Source organism: Leopardus geoffroyi, chromosome A1 (assembly GCF_018350155.1).
Source record: "Leopardus geoffroyi isolate Oge1 chromosome A1, O.geoffroyi_Oge1_pat1.0, whole genome shotgun sequence".
NCBI lineage: Eukaryota > Metazoa > Chordata > Mammalia > Carnivora > Felidae > Leopardus > Leopardus geoffroyi.
Window position 1 is genome coordinate 46,182,938 of NC_059326.1, and position 24,113 is coordinate 46,207,050.

Genomic DNA, 24,113 nt, shown 5'->3' on the forward strand with positions numbered 1-24,113 from the left:
TCCCCAAAGCTATTAGGATCCTCAGCTTGCAAGTTAATCAGTCTTTGGATTTGTAAGTCCAGCCCTATACTGGATTCAGCAAAGGCAATAAAACAAAATATAGTATTCTGTTTTCAAGTCTTTTACTCTCAACTTGAGATAACAAAAATAGTATAAGTGAAACACTGGAAGTTTGGTGAAGGGCTTAACTGTGGAAATTGTCCTGTGGTTCTAAGAAAGGTGTTGTGAAGCGTTGACTTGACTGAAGACTGGAAAGGCAGGCAAGGCAGCCCAAGGAAATAAACAAGAAAAGAAGATTATTTCCAATAACTTTGTACCACTTAGGAGGGAAGGAGCAGGAAAGCCGAGAATCTCTTTTGACCAGGGTGAAGGCTGCATATTTTTTTAAGTTTATTTATTTATTATTTTCAGAGAGAGAGTACGAGTTGGGTGGAGGTAGAGAAAGAAGGAGAGACCATTCCAAGCAGACTCTGCACTGACAGCAGAGCTGATGCAGGGCTTGAACTCAGAACTATGAGATCATGACCTGAGCCTAGAGCAAGAGTCAGACGTTTAACCAACTGAGGCACCCAGATGCCCCAAAGGGTGCATATTGATGAAAGATGACTTAAAAAGGAAAAAAAAAATTGGTAGGTGTAATAGTTAATTTTATGTGTCAACTTGACTGGACTCTGGGTGCCCAGATTAAATATTATTTCTGGGTTTGTTTTGAGGGTGTTTCCAGATGAGATTAGCATTTGAATCTGTCGTCTGGGTACAGAAGCTTGCCCTCTCCAATATGAGTAGGTGTCATCCAATCCACTGATGGCCTTCACAGAACAAAGAAGCAGAAGAAGGTGGAATTCCTCTTCCTGCCTGACTACATGAACTGACAGAGCAATCTTATCCTTCCCTTGCATTATGCTATCAGGGACCTATGCTATCAGTGCTTCTCATTCTCAGGGCTTCAACTTGAACTAGAACTCATACCACTAGTTTTCCTGGGTCTCAAGCACAGCAATACTCCATCACAAAATGGAAAATGATATACACGTGATTGAGCTTGAGCAAGTTCAAGGTACAAGTAAGTTACCTGAAGAAGTGACCCAAATGCCCATATTTTCCACTCCTGCCATACTACCTTCCCTCTCCCACCCTACATCTATGGCCTCATGGGGAGTTCCCTATAATCAACTGACAGAGAAAGAAAAGACCCTGACCTGGTTTACAGATGGTTCTGCATAACATGTAGGCACCACCCAAAAGTGGATAGCTCTAGACCCTCTCTGGGACATCTTCCACTGGGCAGAACTAGGGTGGTGCACCTTGTTGTTCACTTTTCTTGGAAAGAAAAAGACAAGATATGTGATGATATACTGATTCACTGGCTATGACCAATGATTTGGCTGAATGGTCAGGGATGTGGGAGAAATATCATTGGAAAACTGGTGACAAAGAAATTTGGGGAAGAGGTATGTGGCTAGACCTTCCTGAGTGGGCAAAAAACATGAAGATATTTTTGTCCCATGTGAATGCTCATCAAAAGGAGGACTTAAGAAGCAAGAGTACTGATGATCCATTCTTTGGATACCAGTCATCCTTTCCTCTGGCTATCTATGTCATTGCCTGATGGGCTCATGAATAACGTGGCCATGGTGGCAAGGATGGAGGTTATGTATGGATTTGGCAACATGGACTTCCACTCATCAGGGTCAACCTAGGTAGAGCCACCAGTGAGAGCCCAATCTACAAGCAGCAGAGACCAACATGAATTCCCTAATGTGACACCACTCTCAGTCAGTGACCTTGGGGCAGGTTGATTATATTGGACTTCCATCATGGAAAAGATAGCATTTTGTTCTTACTGAAACAGACACTTACTTTGGATATGGATTTCCCTTCCCTATATGCAATGCTTCTGCCAAAATTACCACCACTGGACCTAGAGAAGAAACTCACATCAGAGCAAACATATGTAGCAAAGGGCCAAACTCATGGAATTTACGAGTTTTATCATATTCTCCATCATCCTAAAGCATCTGGTTTCATAGACACTGTCATTATGTTTTAACAACTCAGTTACAATGCCAGCTAGGTAGCCAAACCTTGCATGTCTGGGGCCAGGATTTCCAGAAGTCTGAATATCTGAATCAGTGCATCTACTATATCGTACTGTTTCTCCCACAGTTAGGATCCATAGGTCCAGAAATCAAGGGATGAAAATGGGAGGGGCACCACTCACTATTACTACTAGAAACCCACCACCAAAACTTTTGCTTGCTGTTCACATGACATTATGCTCTGCTGGCCTAGAGGTCTCAGTTTCAAAGGGAGGAATATTTCCACCAGGGTATAAAACAGTGATTCCCGTGATTCCACTGAACTAGAAGACTCCATTAAACAAGCTATGTTGGGCTCCTTATGCTTTTGAATCCAAAGGGTAAGAACAGAGTCACTGTGCTGGCGAAAGTGATTGATCCTAGCTACCATGGGGAAATCAGACCATCATTCCATCACAGAGGTAAAGAAGAGTATGTTGGGAATACAGGAGATCCCTTAAGGTATCACTTGGTAGTTCTATTTACATAAGAAAGCACCCTAAAATTAAGTATCTTAAAAACTTATTTTTTCTGACATTTTCATCAACTTATAAATATATAACCTTGTTTTATGTGTACTTCTGTTTAAAGATATCTCATTTAATATGTACTGTTGATTTATGAACATCGAACTCACAGACAACAGTACCATATCTTACTGAATGAAGCTTATCTAACACATGTATTTTTTCTGTAAAGCACATCATAGCCTCCTTGCTCTTAGAAATATTGGACAGAACTTCAGCACTAAGCTTGGGGGCCATTTTAAACAGCAAAGTCACCAATAAAAGCATAAAACTAAGAAAAACATGGCATTAAATTGACCATGAAAAAGACGCTTGTTTACACTGGTAGAGATGAAACAAGAAGGCAGTGTTGCCTTGTTCAATCTAGTTGAGAACACATGAACTGGGTAACTCGGATTTTTCACCATTCTCTGCATTTACACAAATGGTGAAAAGGCACAGGAGTATTGATTCGGAGGTTATAAGTTTTATTGACTAGGTAAATTGACAAGAACAGAATTCATGAATAATAAGGATAGGCAATGTTTATGTATGTATGTATGTATGTATGTATGTATGCATATGTATACATATTACCTTCTTTAAAAGATTCATATTCTTTGCCCTGATATTATGAATTTTCAAGAGTATATGCTTTGGTATGGGTTTTTTCAATTAATTGTCCTGGGCTCCCTTCTGATACAATCAATCTAAATAATCCCATCTTTTTTTATTTTGTAAAATTTTCTTGCTAATTTTCTTTGGCATGTTCTCTATTGTCATTCTTAAACTCCTATTAATGGCTTATAAGCCTTCCTGTATTGATCTATAATGTATTCTCATTTCTCTCAGATTTTTCTTTTTTTTTTTTAAATATGAAATGTATTGTCAAATTGGGTTCCAAACAACATCCAGTGCTCATCCCAGGAGGTGCTCTCCTCAACGCCCATCAACCACTTTCCTCTCCCTCCCATCCCCCATCAACCCTCAGTTTATTCTCAGTTCTTAAGAGTCTCTTATGGTTTGCCTCCCTCCCTCTCTAACTTTTTTTTTTCCTTTTCCCCTCCCCCCATGGTCTTCTGTTAAGTTTCTCAGGATCCACATAAGAGTGAAAACATATGGTATCTGTCTTTTTTTGTATGACTTATTTCACTTAGCATAACACTCCCCAGTTCCACCCACGTTGCTACAAAAGGCCATATTTCATTCTTTCTCATTGCCAAGTAGTATTCCATTGTATATATAAACCACAACTTCTTTATTCATTCATCAGTTGATAGACATTTAGGCTCTTTCCATAATTTGGCTATTGCTGAAAGTGCTGTTATAAACATTGGGGTACAAGTGCCCCTATGCATCAGCACTCCTGTATCCCTTCGGTAAATTTCTAGCAGCGCTATTGCTGGGTCATAGGGTAGATCTATTTTTAATATTTTGTTCTCTCAGATTTTTCATATCTTTGTTCTTTTGTCCTAATTTTCTTTAGCATTCTCAACTTCCTCTCCTATAATATCATTGAAAAATTTACCAGTAGAACTTCTAAATTTTTACTTCTAAGAGCTTTTTTTTTATTTTCTAAATTTTTGTGTTTTATAGTATCTTATTTCTATTTTGTGAATGACTATTGTACTTTATCTCTGTGAGGATATACATCCTGATTTCTCTGAATCTTTCCTTTCCCTGTGTTTCCTGCAAAGTTATTTTTGCATTGTGTGTTTTGTTACTTTGTTTTATGCTGCTTTTCTTGATGGGGAGTCTTTCTTAAGTTCTGAATAGGATGACTAATGATGGGCTATCATTTTAGAAGTAAAAATGAATCATCAAAGAGTATGCCTGGTAGGGATTTGTATACTGGTCAAACTCACTGCAGGGTAAGAGTATGAAGATTGAATTGCTTCACTGAGGGGCTTTCAAATATCTGTCTTTATAGACTTTTTACTCGTAGACTAGCAAGTTTCCCACAGAGGAGCATTTCAGTCTCTTTCTTGAGGTCTTATGTTTAATTGCCAGTATTGTGGAAACTTAGTAGGAGAAAAGAACTAGGTCACATTGTTTTATGTTAAAGGATGATTAGTCCTTCAAACATAAATCCAATCTTCTACAAGGATGGGGGAGGAGTTATTTAATTGATTTGAGGGCATACAATGTATGTGAATGTCTAGCCTTCCTTTTTATAGAATATTATCTGTTTCTATGTTTGACCCTGAAACTAAAGAACACCTAATCAAAGAATAAGCTCAGCCAACATCAGACCCAAGACAAATACAGCCACTAGAGCTATGGGCTTTACTGCTCCCAGGATTTCCTGCCAGCCCTTTACCTCTGGGACTCCATGATCTCTTTCTCTGAAGACGCAGGACTTGTCTCTACAAATCTGAAGATATCTGATAGAATTTTCCATTCTTTAAATTTTTTAAATGTTTATTTATTTTTGAGAGAGAGAGAGAGACAGAGTGTGAGCAGGGGAGGAGCAGAGAGAAAGGGAGACACAGAATCCACAACAAGCTCCAATCTCTGAGCTGTCAGCACAGAGCCCGACGAGGGCCTCAAACTCATGAATCCTGAGATCATGACCTGAGCCAAAGTCAGATGCTCAACAGACTGAGCCACCCAGACACCCCATCTGATAGCACTTTCTTAGCAAAACGAAACTTTGAAAATTCATCTCCTTTCTGTCTTAGAACTAGCAAAACCCCATGAATAATGCCTCAGAAGGGATTCTGGTAAGAGTTTTGTTTCTCTTGGGTGTGATGACACTACTACATTTAAAAACAAAACAAAGTCTTGTGATACAACATTCTTTCTGAACAACAACAAGAACAACAAAAAAAGTTCCTTGGAGTTCTGGAATTCTGCGACTACTAATTGTTTTGGTTGTGAATGGCTGCTTGTAATGCAAGGACCTGCGTTCCAGCTTCCTCTGCTCAACTAAATCGGGTACCATTTGCTCATCTATTTTCTATACTCCATACTCCACTATTATCCCTACTACAGTTTCTTCATCATTGTGAGTTACATTTTTATTAAGTTAGTATAATTTTGAGGAGATTTAGAAGGAGCAGAGTTGACTTCTACTTTTAGTCAAGATGGATTAATAGAGACTTGATTTTTTTCCCCACCTGAAACACCGAAAAAAAAAAAAAAAGAAAAGAAAAAAGAAAAATAAAAAAAGGAAAGGAAAAAGAAAAGGAAAGGAAATACATTAAACAGTGGTTTTTAAGACACAGGACATAAAGAAATAAAGAACAGTGATAGCTGAGAGATAGTAAAAAAAAAAAAAAAAAAAAAGCAAGGTGAGCCTTACATTTGAGAGAGGTTCCAAGTTGTGGCATATGGAAAAAAGGGACACAGGTTCAGTTAGCAAAACATGAGTTGAGGAATACCGGGAAACCAAAGTCGCTAGAGTACAGAGAGGAAAGAGTTGCACAGAGAGAGAACTCTGGAGATCCAGAGAAGACTCTTCCAATTTCACCTGAGTACCGATCACATATACATGTGAGAAAACTATCTAATATTGGGAAAAGAACCATCTGAAAAGATGAGAGGAACAGGGCTTTCCAGTCGCACAGGACTACAAAAAATGCCTGTTTTGACCAACTAGATTGGAAAATCTCATAACTCACAGGACATTGGTTGGAGCACCCAAAAGGGTGTGACATGAGTGGTAACAATTGATCCTAAAATGAGCACTGCTATGGTACTACCTAATAAATCTTAAAAGCAAAACCTAAAAGGATCAGATTGTTTCCAAGTAACTTAACTGCATCCCAGGGAAAAGTTAAAGAACTTTACAATAATATAAAAATATCAAGGATGTGCCAAGCTAAAATTCATAATATCAAACAATCAATAAAATGTTACCAGGCATGCAAAGAGGTGGGAAAATATGACCTAAATGAGGAAAAAGATCAACCCATCAAAACCAACTCAAAACTGACACAGGTGTTAGAATTAGCAGACACTGACATTGAAAATATGTATTCCATATGTTTGAAAGTTAAGTTCAGATATGCAATGTATATTTTTAAATAAGCATGAAAGAGAGAGGGTGAGAGAGCCAAACAGAACTTCTAGAATTGAAAACTATAACATGTAAGATGCAAATTACATTAGGTGGAATTAATGGCAGGTTAGACATTATGGAAGAAGATTAGTAAATTGGAATGAATGCACAATGAAGTTGAAGATAGCAACATTCAAAATTAAACAGAGAGAAGAGGTATCTTTTTAAAAATGGAATAGTCAATAAGCTGTTTGACAACTTGGAGAGATTTGAAATGTATAATTAGAACTCCTAAAGAATATTATAGAAGAATAGAAAAAAAATATAGAAATAATGACCCCAAATGTTTCAAATTTGATGAAAACTATAAACCCACAAGCCCAAGTACACACACAGACACACACACCCAAAAAAACAAAGAAAATTCCACTGTGGAACATTATCATCAAATTGTTCAAGATCAGTGATAAAGAGAACATCTTTAAGGCCAGGGGGATAGGGGAAATACACTATAAACAGGACAAAGATAAAGATGTTAGCAGATTTTTTGTTAGAAAAGTTTAAGTAAAAGACAGAAGTTAGCATATTTGAAGTATTTTTTTTTTTTTAAGAAAAGAAAAGGCAATCTACGATTCTATATCCAGGGAAAATTTCTTTCTAAAATGAAGGCATATAGAAGCTAAAAGGATTGTTCACCAGGAGTCCCACATGACAGGAAATGTAAAATAAAGTTCTTACAGAAGTAAAATGATACCAAATGGAAATATATAACTGCATAACAAAGAAGAGCACAGGATATGGTAACAGCTTATTTTGTAGCAATTACACCTCAAATAAGCTTTTTTTTAAATTACAGTGAGATATTGCTATTATCAATTACAATGACTAACAAAAAAAAATTAGACTATCTCATAGACTAGAAAGCATGTAGAGCAACTAGAAACCTCCTTCACTGCTGGCTGGAGTCACCACTGGTGCAGCCACTTTGAAAAAAAAGTTTGGAAGTTTCTTTTGAAGCTAACCATGTACTTAAAATGTGTCCCAGCAGCCATACTTTTAAGTATTTACCTAAAGGAAATGTAAACTTATGTCAACCCCAAAAACCTGTATACAAAAATGTCTTAACAGTTTTACTTATAATCGTCAAAAACTAGAAACAACCCAATGTCTTTCAACTTGTAAATGGATAAACTGAAAAACTACTCCACAGAAAAAGGAAAAAAAAAATACTGATATACTAAACAACATGGACGAATCACAAATGCATTATGCAAGACTGAAGAGGCCATACTGAGAAGGTTACAAATTGTATGACTCCACTGACTTTGGAAAAGGCAATGGTATAAAAATAGAAAACAGATCAGTGGTTGGAGGGAGAAACTGACTCCAAAATTCAGCACTAGGTCATTTTGGGAAGTGATGGACCTGTTCTGTATCCTGATTGTGGTAAAGTTTACATACTTGTATTCTTTCTCAAAACTCAAAGAAGTATACTCCAACTATATTATATGTTTCAATTATACTATATGTACATTTTAAGCAAAACTGAAATGCAATTAAAAATATGTTTAGCCAGAAATAAATATTGTGTGGTCCTATCAGGCAATTTTCCTAATGTATACTATCACATGAAGAGTGATTAGATCATGTAATCGAATGTATACTGTCAATTTCTAGTTTCTGTGTACAACATCTAATGGAATGAAATAGAAATGAGGAACCAAGATAGGCTAGGATTAGTTGTAGCAGGTAGATGTTATGCCCTTAGCTTATAGATGTAAAAACTGCATCTTATTTACTCAGAACAGACAGCTTGTCTGTGGAATAAATACTCATAAATTCAGTTCCACAGTACCATATCATCTCCTAAATCAGCTAATTTATACCGGCATGTCTTACATAGTGGTTAGGAGACTAAACTTTGAAGCCAGACTGCCTGGTTCTGAATTCCAACTTGACCACTTGTGAGTTCAGGGTACCCTTACCTCACTGTATCTCATTGCTCTCATCTATAAAATGGGGATGATAATTGTTTCTCCCTCATAGGCTTATTTGGAGAATCAAATGAACTTAATACTTATAAGCACTTAGAAGAGTTCCTGGCATAAAATAAGTGTTCAATATATCTCAATTATTTATTTTATGGCCACTAATTTTAGCAAATAATTTTCAGAAAGGCACATGTTCTGACTTTTATTGTTTGAGGCCAAGGCAGAGTTATAACTATATCCAAGACGCATCACTCTGTAGATTTGTATGAAAGTGAATTTACTCACTGCACCAGTAAAAGATGGTTGCAAGTAAGTTGCATTTACACTGTAAAAAAATGTGAGTTTCGGTGTTAGTATACTTTTTATACGGATGAGGAAATGATATTGATTGTGTAAAGAGAGGTGCTGTCTATTCGATTCACAAATTCTCTTTGTTAAATTGGTTTTCATCATTTTGGTCATTCTTTAAACCCAAACTACATTTACAAACTACGTTTCTCTTTTACTTCTTTTTGTTGTTGTTTCCCGGACAGTAAATGAGCCAAACTAAAGTTTCCAATGGCAACATTTGCTCCTTTATCACAGAACCAGGATCTTAGGGCTAGCAGTAAAAGCTTTATAAGCTGACTAATAGAGGGGAGAAGAGAAATCCAAAGGGTTAGAATGGGAGCATTCTGCCTTCATTTCACACCATGACTCTAAAGGAAGAATGGAACCACAAGAATTCCCCGTTAAACTAGGGGTCAAACAGTTATGCCAATCACATTCATTGTGTTCCGCAAAGCTAGGTTTTGTCCGTGTTCACAAGTGTAGATTTCCCTTATGCTAATCAGCCCATACGATCTAACTGGCCGATTTTCTTTTCCTGACAATTACATTGTGATCAGTAGCATCTGTGTTACAGAGAACTGAAACCAATCCAGTACAAGCCAAATATCAGGAAACTTCTATTATTATATTTACTGAATTTAATCTTCTTCATGCTATTGATGACATTATTATTGTTGTTCTAGTTCATGTTATGGTTGTTTTGGAGAGCTCAACTATAAAACTACTGGAAGATGTTTCAGGTGGGAAGTAATAACGTGATAATCAGGCTGTCACCAAGCTGGTTTATCCCGCTGGACACTGCAGTCTTGTATTGCCCTTCTAAGTGATATGCATCATTTAAAAAGTGTTCAGAATTCAGTAGAACTAATTAGTTAGAACACCCAGCCCAGAAATATGAGTAAACATTTTACGTAGTTGAGTAGGTAAGCAAGTCATGGTATTGCTAGGAAAATTGATTCTCAAAGCTGAAAGTGATCTTGCTGAAAAGGCCTGCAAAGAATACCTAAATATAGGGACTTTGTGTAACCTAATAGTTCTACAAAGTAAACTGAGTGTTAGTAAACTTTGTGTTTTCTTTTCTTGAAGAACAAGTGAGATGTGCAATAGAAATCATGCCTTCACCCTGATATTAAATGATTACTAGCAGTTTGAGTTAATTTTCCCTTTTATTAGTTATTAGTTAGTTTTATTACTAACTCTCCAGCAAGGAAAAAACAAAACACACACACACACACACACACACACACACACACATACACACACACACACATACACACACAATCCTGACAATTTACAAAATTTAGTGACATTTTAATGATTTTTATCAGGGTGGAACTGAGGATTAAAAGTTTTCATAAGTGGCACATGAATTTCTTATGAAGTCTTATGTTCATCCTCTCTTTCTTGACAAGAGAAAAATTTAAAGTAAACAAAAAAATTTTAAAAGTGAATTACTAATTTCTCATGAACCTCTGGGGGAGGAGGGAGGATAATTCATTCCCTTGCCTGTCCTCAATTCTCCTCCATTTTAAAACGGAGTTTCATTTGTCCAGGAGTTTCATATAGCAAACAATTTCTGCCTTTGAGGAAAAAGGACATTGTCACTGGTGTGCGGAAATGCAGCTTCAATAGGTCCATGCTCACAAGAGAAGCTCAAATGACTGTGGTTAGTCTCGACTGGGGTCAGCACAACATCTGCTTTCCCATGTAATCATGCATCTAATTTCCTTGCCTTTGAGGATCATAGTAAATAGAATTTGAAAAAAAAAAAGTGGGTGGAATAATTTGACATTAGTTTTATTTGGATTGAATCCAAATAAATAGGAAGTGTGAAATAGTTGGAGCTTTTCAAGTAATTGATAAGATGTGATGACTCTCAAAGATACAGAATTCATACATAAGAAAAAAAGTAAATTGTGTATCAACACAAATCCACATTTTTGGCCAAACTCGTTTCAGTCCCAATTTTCCATGAATGAAAAGTAAAATAATCTAGTGCCAGATCGCCAGTGATGAAAAAGTCAGGATATCTAAATATAGGTATTCAAAATTTGACAGAAGATTTGACAGTTGAGCATGTGGAAAGGCAAATAGCAAAAATTTCTTATTCAAATATGCAGATGTTTAAGTAAGGAAGTGATTTTTGCAAAATAGTAGCAATTAACCTGGAAATGAGTACTCTGTATAATACTGTCATGTGTGAATCACAACTCTTAGACACAGATAGTATAGAAAATCAGACCAAGGGTTTGTCAAACTGGACTTCTATAAGTTCTGGAGCCCATGGCATGCTCTCAGAGGTTTGTTAGCTTGTAACACTTATTTCTAAAATAGTTTGTATTAATTTTAGAATAAAAGTTAAGAATAACAAATACTTAATGAGAATGGAGTGTGAAAGACATTTTCTAAGTGACTAACACATATTAACTCTTCTAACAGTCACATAAGTCTATGAGTTAGCTATTATTTTTATCTTCATTCTATGGATAAGGAGACTGAAGTGCAAAAAAGAGTAAATATATCAGGCCACAAGTTATTTGCAAATAAAGCTGGAACATTATAAAAATGATTATATGTGTATTCTGGGTTTTCTGGTTCAACAAGCACTTAATATTCTAATACTGCAATACAATTATAATGTCCAAGTTGCCACTTTGGTTTGCATTAATTTTGATGCCACACCCTTCCACCTGGATTGGCTCATAGAAATGAGAAAGAACGGAGGGAGACTTAATTCATGATGCTTTAGTAAACTATGTTTCTGTGCTAAATAAATGTCACATCACTATAGAACATTCTGCGCAAGATTTCATAGTAGTTCAAAAAAGAGATAGTAGTGACAAATTGTGTCATCACCAAATAACAGTCTTGGCATGTCAAATATAAAATAGCCTGAGTATACAGTTATTACCACAGTCGCTCTGTTAGTAATAATTTAGTTTCAACACAATGTCACCAACCATAATATAATATGAAGTTAGGGTTTACTGGGTTTGGAGTTTGCTTTATTTAATGTATAAATTTTTTTGGTTCTTAGGGTTATAAGTAAAAGATATATATCCATTTGTATCTGTATACACTAAAGTAACTATATTAAAAATAATTTAAAATGATAATGGGGTCTGATCAAATTGCTTGTGCTTTAAAACATCATTCACATTTGTGAAATATTGACCTAAACTGCCCTATTTGATATTAATATTTTTATTTTTCTTTTTTTAGAGAGTGCGTGTGTGCAAAAGGGGAGAGGGGCAGAGGTGGGGGGGAGGGACAGAGACAGAGGGACACAGAGGGAGAGAGAGGGAGAGAGAGAATCTTAAGCAGGCTCCATGCTCAGCACACAGCCTGTTGTGAGGCTCAATTCCATGACCCTGGGATCATGACCTGAGCCAAAATCAAGAGTTGGACACTCAACTGACTAAACCACCAGGTGCCCCTGATATTAATATTTTTCTAATAACCATATATTTAATATCATTCTCTGGTTCTTTCATATATATATATATGGGCTTGGGCTTTCTGTTTTATATGTATACATATATATATATACATATATATATGTATATATATATATATATATATGAAAGAACAAGGGAATGATATTAAATATATGGTTATATATATATATATATATATATATATATATATATATATATACACATATACATATACATATACATATAAATGGAAAGATTTTGGGAGAATGATTATGGAGTAAGACAAACAACTTTATTACTCAGTCCTCCACTTGCTAGCTCTGTGACTTCAGGCATGTTACCTAAACTTCATGTCTTTATATCTTCATTTTTCTTAGAGGCCTAATGATATCTTACAAGGTTGTTGATGGTGAAGATTGAATTATATAATGTATCTGACAATAAAACATGCCTTAAAACAGTACCCCTCAAAGAGTCTTAATATTTTCCTTCTTTAATTAACTTCTTTTTATCTGGATATTCACCTTTTTGGAAGCAGAAACAACAGCTTTCACTTCGGATTCATTCAAAAAACCTAGCACAGAAGGAATTTCTTGTCAATAAGGTTAACTACCTTCCATTCCACGGATTTAAAAACCTACCCTGTATACATTGTTTTTTAAGGTCCCTCATCAATTCAAGGATGGTAATCAAATCCTGGAAGTCTCTGGGTATATTAGTTAGAGACTAATATTATTAGTCTTATTAGCTTCTCTGGAGAAACAGAACCATATTGTTTGTATGTATGTATGTGTGTGTGTGTGTGTGTGTGTGTGTGTGTGTGTAGAAAATAAAGAATTAACTCACATGATTATGCAGGTTGACAAGTCCCAAGATCTGCATTCAAAATCTGGAGACTCAGGATAGCAGATGGTGAGTCTTAAGGCCTAAGAACCAGAAGTGCACATGTTAGCATTTGGTTCAAATTCTAGCAAGCTCAAGACCTGGAAAGAGTCAATGTTTCAGTTCAAGTCTGAAGACATAAAAACACCAATATCTCAGCCCACGTTAGTCAGGCAGAAGGTGTTTCCTTTTACTTTGCAAAAGGGTTGGGCTTTCTGTTTTATTCAGGCCTTCAACTGTATGGATGAAGCCCACTCACCTTTAGAGAGCAATTTGTTTACTCAGATTACGAATTCAAACATTGATCTCATCGCAAACATCCTCACAGACACAACCAGAATCATGTGTGGCCAAATATCTGGGTACTTCTTGGTCCAGTAAAGTTGATCCATAAGAGTTACCTATTACAGTGGACCATCAGTCTTGAGGCATGTTGCCAATCATCATACTAAAGTCATCTGGCTGGATCCAGAGAAAAAGGATCTTTCTATTCATCAAAAAAGTTAAATTCACTTCAGGCTATAAACTTCCCACTTCTCAATAGAATCCCATGAGGTCTGGGAGGCCCGTCAACCAGTCAAGTATCGAGGTGAATCCTTTTACAATCTTGTAGCCATCTGTGTCTATCATATCCAATATCCGTTTTTCTTTACTCTTGACCAAAAATGTAAGACCCTCTTTTTTTCCATCTGTCTCTTCCCATCCCTCCATTCTCCTATTTCTATCTACCTCATCAACTTTCTACTGAATTCATTACGACCACTCATCCATATTTACCTGGTCTCCTCCTACTTCATTGGTCATACATTTATCAGGTTCAGCTTCTTTGTCCAAATCATGAATCAGGGTCGGTACCAACTTGGCTTTCTTCTTATCACATAATTTCTACACAGTTTCTCTGATTAATCTCCTTCACTCTCATGGCTTTTTTTGTGGCCAATATCCTAAAGTTTCTTAAACTTGTATATCTAGCCCAGACTTTTCTTCTGTGATTCCCAAGGGTATATACAACCTTTAAACGATTATCTCCAGTTCACTATCCTGTGATAGTCTGACACTTCACTGCCAAACTGAACTACTTCTCTCCTTTGCCTGACCAAAAAAGATGCCATTTCTCTTATTTTCTAGCTGCAGCAAAATAGAACTACACAGCTTTTCTATTTTAAAATTAAAGGAATTTATGCAAAAATTTTACTAATTTCATGGAATTTCCCCCATGGCAAACGAGCACAGTGAGAGAAGCAAATCTTTCCCTGAATGATGGGCAATTGCTAAGTGATGCCTTGGCTGCCCTCAGTGCTGTTGTTTCATCATTATCTCTTCTTGTCTCTTTCTTCTGTGCTTTATCAGCTCAGAAACAAGGCAGGTGGGGCACCTTGGTGGCGCAGTCGGTTGAGCGTCCGACTTCAGCCAGGTCACGATCTCGCGGTCCGGGAGTTCGAGCCCCGCGTCGGGCTCTGGGCTGATGGCTCAGAGCCTGGAGCCTGTTTCCGATTCTGTGTCTCCCTCTCTCTCTGCCCCTCCCCTGTTCATGCTCTGTCTCTCTCTGTCCCAAAAATAAATAAACGTTGGAAAAAAAAATTAAAAAAAAAAAAAAAAAAAAGAAACAAGGCAGGAAACATGGCACTAAAGAGCAATTCTGGAGGATATGCCCCAGGACCATATTAGCCACGATTTCAATAAGTAATCAATCAATTGTTGAAATGCAATTGACAATATTACCCAACAGTTTAAATTTCAATATTTAAGGTCAAAGATTGGCAAACTCTAAAATCAATGCTGTATCTGTATCTGTATAAATGCCAATGACTTACAAAACCAAAGCCAAAATTATAGATTATAAAAAAAATTATATGGTATCGGGACACATTTAGGGTAAAACTGTAAAAGGATCACCACTATGAACTAATAAGCCAGGCAATGAGCTTCAGTTTAAATTGACTCCTATTAAGCAGCCTCTTATTACCTGCATTGTCCAGAGCTCTCCTTCTGGTAAGTTCTTTATAAATAGATCACCATGTTGTATGTCCTGTTATTTCACTAATTTAGCTATGTCACAAACTCAATGGCAGTCATTTATATAGACGAGTACATAATAGGACCTAACACAAGAGATCTTCCCAAGAGACAAACTTTATGTTTAACAGTCATGGTCTACAACAGTAACATTCTCTCCCCTAGGAAATTTGAATGTGAGACAAGAAGCAGACATTTGACTTGTATAGATGTATAGCCCACAGAAAGAATGCTTTGGTATCTCTGAAGCCTCAGAAATCATGACTTAAAAGATAAATCAGCCAATAACAACTGTACTGCTGTAATAAATCCAGAGGCAGAACACAGCTGAAACACAACGAACCAGAATATAAAGATAAGGAGCAAAGAACACCAGTTATATGGTGAGAAAGCCCATTAATGCTAATTGCTATAGAGGTGCTGTGTTCTGCACTATGTTCTAGATCCTGAGACTTAGCTCGACAACATGGTAAAACATTTCCATATTTTTTTCAGTTTATTTATTTTGAGAGGCAGGGAGAGAAAGAGAGAGAGAACTCGAGTAGGGGAGGGACAGAGAGAGAGGGAGAGAGAGAGAATCCCTGAGATGAACTGAGATGAAATCCCTTATGACCTGAGATGAAATCAAGAGTCAGATGTTTAAACGACTGAGCCACCCAGGCACCCCTCTAGGTTTCTGTTGTTGTTGTTGTTGGTCATTGTTGTTGTTGTTATGTAGTGGATGCTGTGGTATGCCAACCATGTCCCCTGCTTCAAGATTCATTCCTCCAGCTGCTGGGCTTATCAACTGTTAACATTTCTTATCCGAGTACTGCTTCAATCTTGGTCTCAGCTAAATAGAGCCACCTCATCTGAGGTCATGTACCCTTCCTGGAAACAATCCACATCTAATGACTACTCCATGCAGGGGTGTAAGCCCCAGCCTTCACTGACTTTTTGTTGTACATCTCTGCAGAGTCATCCCATCTCTCATGGGACTGGCTGAGGCCCTTCTAATGGCAACAGTGAACCTCAACTTCTTCCTTTACCCATTCCTGTTGTCTTCACTCTCTCCCAGTTGTTGATCCAAAGAGCACATCCCAATAAATATCTGCATGCAAATTTCTATCCCAGAGTCTACTTCTTGGAGAACTCAACCATTGATAGATTTCTTCCCATGGAGTGTCCAACTGAAATAATCTAAGTAAGTATATCTCTGACTGTCCAAATTAAAAAAAAAGAACTCCAAAAAACTATGTTTAAACAAAAATTATTTTTAAGTCTTAACCACGTAAATATTTGAAGTATTTAAATTGCTGCAATCTGACTGACTTCCTCACAGTGTACTAGAATTATTTGCTGGAATGTCTTCAGTTTCTAGAATGATTACCCTAGAAAAATATTTCCTTCTCTTACAAATATGTTTATTGTTGTATCTAAGTTTCCCTCATTAACTTACCCATAAAATTGACTAAAATTAAGTAGGCCAGTCATAAGTTTCTATCTTATAATAAAGCTCCTATCTTATAATAAATAAATTCCCAAGGAAACCAAGATTTTCAGAATTAAATACTTCTGTTTTACTAAATATAACTAGGAATATGCTCATAAAAGACTTTATCATACTTTACTTTCTTCATGTATAAAAAATTTATATTTCAGAATCTGTGAAAAAAGTTCTAACAGTTGTTGGTTCTTCTTCTGAACATAAAAATTGAGGAAAGAAAGCATGAAATAAGTATTCAACATAACAACTGAACAACAGTGAACATACTTTTAATAGATGTTTCCTAATATTGATCTAAATTTGTTCAACAGCCAAGAAAATAATGTATCTGGTAGAGACTCATCTACAGATACAACTACTCATTGGACAAAATACGAATCAGAACAGCTAAAAAAATCAATTGGATGTGAATTAAGAATCTTTCAAAGTAAAATGTGAATTTAGGTTGCATATTATGCCAACAAATCTGGAATATTCTTTGTTGAGATTGCACGCTCTTCAAAGCCTTTAATGTATATTTTCTTAGGAAATACTATGGTTCTCTTTAGGAACCCACTGTTATAAGAAATTCAAGTAGAACATCTGCTGATATGTATGCAAGATTTAATTATAGAGACCAGGGATACACATATTCAAATCCATACTAGTACCTCTACCTGATTAGCCTTCAAATATGTACACAAACTTTCAAATATAGCTAGCTCTGATAAAGTTTAGCTCACTTAATCATAAACATAAACTGATTTCTTCACATGGCTGCATTAAAATGTCAGTGTTTGGATAGCCAAAAGCAATTAAAACAATTTGAGTATTTATACTGTGCCCAAAAGAGTGATACAAAAATACCCCAAATCCACCTTCCTGGTATTTCCACTTCTCGATATTGCCCTTAAACTGCATCTGCTTTTTTTTTTCTTCCCGTATTCTAAGCCACCAAAAACCCTCCCCATAATTCTACTATCATTCATTGTCTTATCCTTTTCCTTCTTACACTCTCTGGCCTAGTTCGTTATGCATTTACCCTCCTCTCCCACTTTACACTCTGTCTTCCTCTACCTCCTTTTCTTTGTATCTCCTCTTCCTCATCATTTCTTCATCTATATCTTTGTCTTCATCTTTTGTTTGTTTTTTCAACTTTACCAGTTACCTGGATTCTATAAGAAAATGGAGAAGCCAGGAAGCAACACTTGTTTCTCCACAGAAATGCTGGTCAGTGAGAAGAGATTTCACATATTTCCTGTTAGTATCATTTCTTTCATCCTAGTCACATACAACTGCAAAGGAATTAAAAATCCGTCTGCATTCGAATTCAGAGACACTTAGTAAACAAAAATCTTAAACTTTCCTCAGCTCTGTCCTCAACTATAAAATGGGAACATGATGACATAGATTACGTAATTCACAAAAACATGTGATACAATGAGATAGTATGTGTCAATAAGCCACAAAAAATATAAACCTAAAATATTACTTATCTGATGAAACTTTCACCAAAAATTATACTGGCGATGATCTGCCATTCTTCTTTCTCTGCTAAAAATACTACAGTATAGCTATAGTAAAGGACACCTCCGTCTCTCACACTCAGTCCAAATAGTTTAGGAAGATTTGAATCCTCTCTAACCTAAGGATGACCATGAGACGCAAGTTAATCACAGCAGCACTTCCACTTAGCCAATTTCAGGCATGAACAAATCAACAAATTTAAACCAAAAAAGTCCAGAACTATTTTGCTTTTTTAAGTAACACTACCTATTCTAATAATTATTTTTAAAAATAGAAATTCTTTCTTACCCAAACAAACAGGTAAGAAATGAGGAGGGTATTATATTTCATACACTCAGAAAAATGGGCTAATGCAAGCATTGTATCACTAACATGTTTTTCAATGTAGCTCTTAGGGCACCATTCATAAGTGGAAAAAGAATAGAAAGGATCATTATGAATGAGAGATGTCAATGGCCTAGACCTAGAAGTAGCATATATATCTCCATCCACAGTCCACGGGCTAGAGTTCACTCTCATGTTCTTTCTTAGAAACTGTCGACCTAGAAAAACTTATCCATGACTACATTACACAATGGAAAGAAGAGAATGATTCTTTGGTGAAAAACAAATTTGCCATGATATTTACACTGCTGATGAAGAAAAGTTCTACTTCTGTACCTAAATTGAACCCAGGGACATGGAGAACTAAACTGCTAGAAGGAATTTTTGCATGGATCTTAGAAAAGGAGGAAAACAGAAGAAATCCTAGTCATGTCATTGAGGCCCTGAATCAAAGTACAAACGAGGCAAAAATAACCCTAAATGTGAAAAATACTTCCTCTTTTTTGGTCTAAGAATGTTTGACCTAGGATTTCTATCAAGAGTTAGTTAAGGGTCATGGCTATTTTAACCCAATGGTTAAAACCATTGACTGTTCAAATCCTAATCCTCTTGTCTTTGACATTTACTAGCTGTGTGAGTGTTGGGAAAATTGTTAATCATTTTGAGCCCCTCTTCCTTAAATTGGGTTATACGCATCAAATTCTCAGGAGGGTGCTCAACATACAGTTAATGAGTAAGTGTGCAATAAATATTAGCTACATTTATTATTATAATAATTATTATTTCTATTCATTCTAAAGTACATGACTTAGCTTTTCTTATTTCTTCTATAGTCTTTAGAGGGACATAAAATACACTGTTAGGAATTCAGAAGGGAAAGAAACTGACAAAGTCTATACTTATATCTTTTTATTCTTCCCAGTACCATATACCCTCCAGTTATCTTTTTACCTCTTTTTGTTTTATGCCTCCTGTATCTATATCACTGTTGCTTATTACCCCTGACACATACTACCTTCCACTGAGCCATCCCAACCAAGGGGCTCAGCCCTATATTCCTGCACCCCTAAAGAATCTTTCTGTGGATGCTTCACTAAAATGCAATGTTGCTCTCACTGAGTCTCACAACCATTTTAATACATAAAATAAAGGGTTATATTAGATGATGAAAAATGTTTTAGGACTAATTTAGTCCATAATTTAATAATGTTTTAGCAAACATTTATTAATCAATTATTAGAAATCACTCACAAGAGCTGGGATCTATGACATAACAAAAGAAGACAGAACTCACAGCCTTGAGGGACTCACGTTCAAAGAAAATAAGTCAAAGAATTAAAAAACATGATAAATAATTTTTAGATGTAATAATGGAGGCCAGAGGCTTGTGACAAGCCCAAGAAGGGCTGTGGCCTTTGTTGGTTAAGTGAGTAGGAAGGATCTTCAAGAATTGCTTCCTGAGAAGTTGGCACCTGACTTGATTCATAACTAGGATTACAAGGAGAAAACAAGACAAAGAGCAGACAGGGAGGTGGTTTAGCCATACGGACAGTATAAGTGAAGCCTTAGTGGAAAAAAATGATACATTTTGGGGAGAAAATTTCAAAGATTCTGACATATACAGTACCAGACAAGCAGGGTGGATATGAGAGATATGCAAGAGAGCAAAATTAAAGGCAGTATGGCTAAAACCTGTTCAGATGATTAAACACAGGAGCCATCAGGGGCAGAAAAAGAAAGAAAATCTGATAATGAAGAAGGATAGGAAGGGACTGAATAACTGGAGGCTCACTTCATGACAGACCTCAAAGCGTAACTATCTAAATTTATCTTTCCTGAGAAATCTTAGCTTCTGGCCAAGATGGAATAATAGGAATTGGATTTACCCTTCAGCCCCAAATGACTAGATAACAGACAAAATATATGCAAGAAAGTTTTGAAGACACTGGCCATCTGGCAATAAGACAGTGATCTCTAAGAGACAGAAAATAAATAAGAGAATCCTTAACTTACTATATGGAGAGAGATTGCAGTATGAGGCCCAAGGAGAAAAAAACAGGCACAGCCTGCAGGACTTTGAGACTTAGAAGAGGGAGCTCAGAGTGTAGGGAGAACAAGGTGACCTGAGTTCACAGAACAGAGTACTAGCAAAGGAAGAGCTGCACAGAGAGAGAACTTAGAATACATATAGAGGAGTTCTTTTGAGTGTTCAGTAAAGTCTTGATCAACACCTATGTGAGAGGATACTATGGAAGGTTGGCAAAGAAACACCCACAAGAATAAGAGGGAATAGTATCGAGACTCACCAGGTTGGGAATAGTGCCTATTTCCAACAGTAAGGCTCGGAAACCTACAATTCACGTGCTATTGGACAAGTATTCAAAGAGTCTTGCTTCAATAGTGGGAAATAATTAACCACTGAGTAAACACTATTCTGACCCCACCTAGTAAAACTTAAATCAGGATCTGAAAGAATCAAACTATTTCTAAGTGACTCAATAGCTTCTGTGCAAGAAAGATTTAACATACCAGGCCTGACTGCTATCCTTTGAAAGGCGTGCATACAAGGTTGGCATTGGCTGGTATCTGTGAATTTGGGTTTAGGGACAGTTCCCACCATTAACTGATAAGAGCAACTTGCTGTGCCTAAACTGACTGAACAAACAATATGATTTATACCGAACATCTTCTCTCTTTCTGGCACTCTGAAATCTGTGTACTTGACAAACTGGGGGTGTTTCCCTGATTGGCAATATTTCATACGTGTCACAACTCATTGCTGGGGGCCTTAAATGCATCCTGTGTGATTCCACTCTGGAAGGATTCTCGGAAGCTTGGGCCTTATTTCCCTCAGACTTTGTCCCATGTGCTTTTATTCTTTGCTGATTTTTAAAAATCCTTTCTTTATAGTAAATCAGTCTTGAAAGTATGACTCTGTGCTGAGACCATGTGTTTTCCTAGATAATCACTGAAACTTGGCCTGGTCTTACGGACCCCCAACACAGCATCTAAACAAAAAACTCAAGAATACCCATAAGACTTTAAAGTATACAAAATCTAATAGGGTAAAATCTAAAGTGACTGCCAGATGATAATAAAGTACTAGGCAAACAATAAAGCAGAAAAACTTAAGATATAAGGAAGAAAGAAAAAATCCCAATTAAAAAATCACCCAGAACGGATAGATGTTAGAATCAGAGGACAGGGAATTAAGACAATTAGTGTAAGTGTATTGCATACACTAAAATATAATAAATATATTAAGACATGGAATATATTTATAAAAGACCAAAATAAATATTCTGGAAAATGACACACAAATGTCTGAGATAATATATCACTGGATAGAATTAAGAGAAGATTAGAAATTACAGAAGAAAAAAACATGAGCAGTAGGACTTTAAACAGTCAAAATATATGTACCCTGGAGTGCTTGGAAGAAAGAGAAAAGGTTAAAGAGAAAAACATAAGAAATAATGCCTCCAAAGTTTTCAAACCTAATGAAAACTATACACCAAAGGATCCAAGAATCTCAGCAAACTTCAAGCATAAGAAATATGAAGAAAACTACACAAAGGTATATTATCAAATTTCACACAACATGTAATAAAGGAAAAATCTTAATAGCATACAGAGGAAAAAGCTCCATTACAGAGGAATACATGTAAGAAATTCCACAGATTTCCTATCAGAAACAATGTAAATGAGGAGACAATGGAGCAACAAAATCAAAGTACATTAAAAAAAAACTATCAATCCAGAATTTTATGTTTATGTAAATTTTCCTCAAAAATTGAAAGCAATAAAGGCTTTTGAGAAATTAAAAGTTGAATGAATTCATCATCAAATTCTCACTAAAAGAAATGCTAAAGGAAGTTTTTTAGGTGGAAGAGAAATGATACCAGATAAGAAACATTTGCCAAAGGAATGAAGATAATAGGAAATGGTAATGATGTGAGAAAATATGACATTTTCTCATTACATTACTTTAAAATAAATTGACTGCTCTAACAAAAATAAGAACAATGCAGTATTGTGGTTTATAACATAAATAGTAATAAAATATATGGCAACAATGGCAAAAAGACCAATAAGTAAGGAGTGGAACAATTTGTAATATTCTGATATTTTACATAAAATGTTATAATAACACTTTAAGTTAGATTTTAATAAGTTAAGATGTATAGCATAAGCCATAAATAACCAATAAAAAAGAATTATAACCTAATATGTTAGGGAAAAGAGAAAATTCTAAGACTACTAAATGAACAATGACAACAAAAAAGCATAAGAATTCACAATAACAAATGGATAAATGGAAAACAAGTAGCAATTTTAGATTTAAACCTAATCACATCAAAAATCCCACTAAATGTAAATAAAGTAATCCAATCAAAAGACATAGAATGATCATAGGATATTAAAAAAAAAAAAAAAAAAAAGCAAGGCCCACTACAGGTTGTTTGGAATATTTGTAAAGTAAATTACACAATTATACGTAACCCATTGGTTAAAAAGAAATGAAAAGGTAAATTAGAAAGAAATTTTAACTGAATCAAAATGAAACCACAAGATACATCACTAAGACAATACATGGGGTCAATTTATAGTCTCAAATCAGTGGCCTCAGCTTTCACCCTAAAAAATTAGAAAAAGGTTAGCTAAAAGTAAGCAGAAGAAACAAAAATAAATACCAATTAGCAAATTTATTGACTTCATTATCACATCATTTCCTTTACTAAAATGTTTAAATCTGATTTTCAAGTAACACATGTGAAACCTAAAACTTCCCTAAAACAGTATATTAGAAAAAGCAAAAAACAAAAAACACACCTATAAAATTGCATATACTTGATTCCAGCAATTCCATTATTGGTCATTCATGCTATGGAAATGATCTTAATGGATTAAACTATTGTACAAAAATGTTTACTACCACAATATTTATAATAGCAAAACTTGGAAACTATCTGACTATCCATATAATGGGAGAACGATTAAATAATCTTTGCGTATCAACTCAATAGGATGTGATGCAGCCTTTACAAATCATGATTGGAAAGTCTGATAGTTGGAATTCTTTTTTTTTTTTATAATTTTTTTTTTTTAACGTTTATTTTTGAGACAGAGAGAGACAGAGCATGAACGGGGGAGGGGCAGAGAGAGAGGGAGACACAGAATCTGAAACAGGCTCCGGGCTCTGAGCTGTCAGCACAGAGCCCGACGCGGGGCTCGAACTCACGGACCGCGAGATCATGACCTGAGCCGAAGTCGGACGCTCAACCGACTGAGCCACCCAGGCGCCCCGTGGAATTCTTATTAATAATCATAATTACAACTATTTCCCCTTCCCTTCCCCCATGGACAGAGAGGGAGGGAGGCAAAGCACAAGAGACTCTTAAATACAGAGAACAAACTGAGAGTGGATGGGGGTGGGGGGAGAGGGGAAAATGGATGATGGGCATTGAGGAGGGCGCTTGGTGGGATGAGCACTGGGTGTATGTAAGCCAATTTGACAATAAATTAAAATTTTTTTTAAATAATCATAATTACA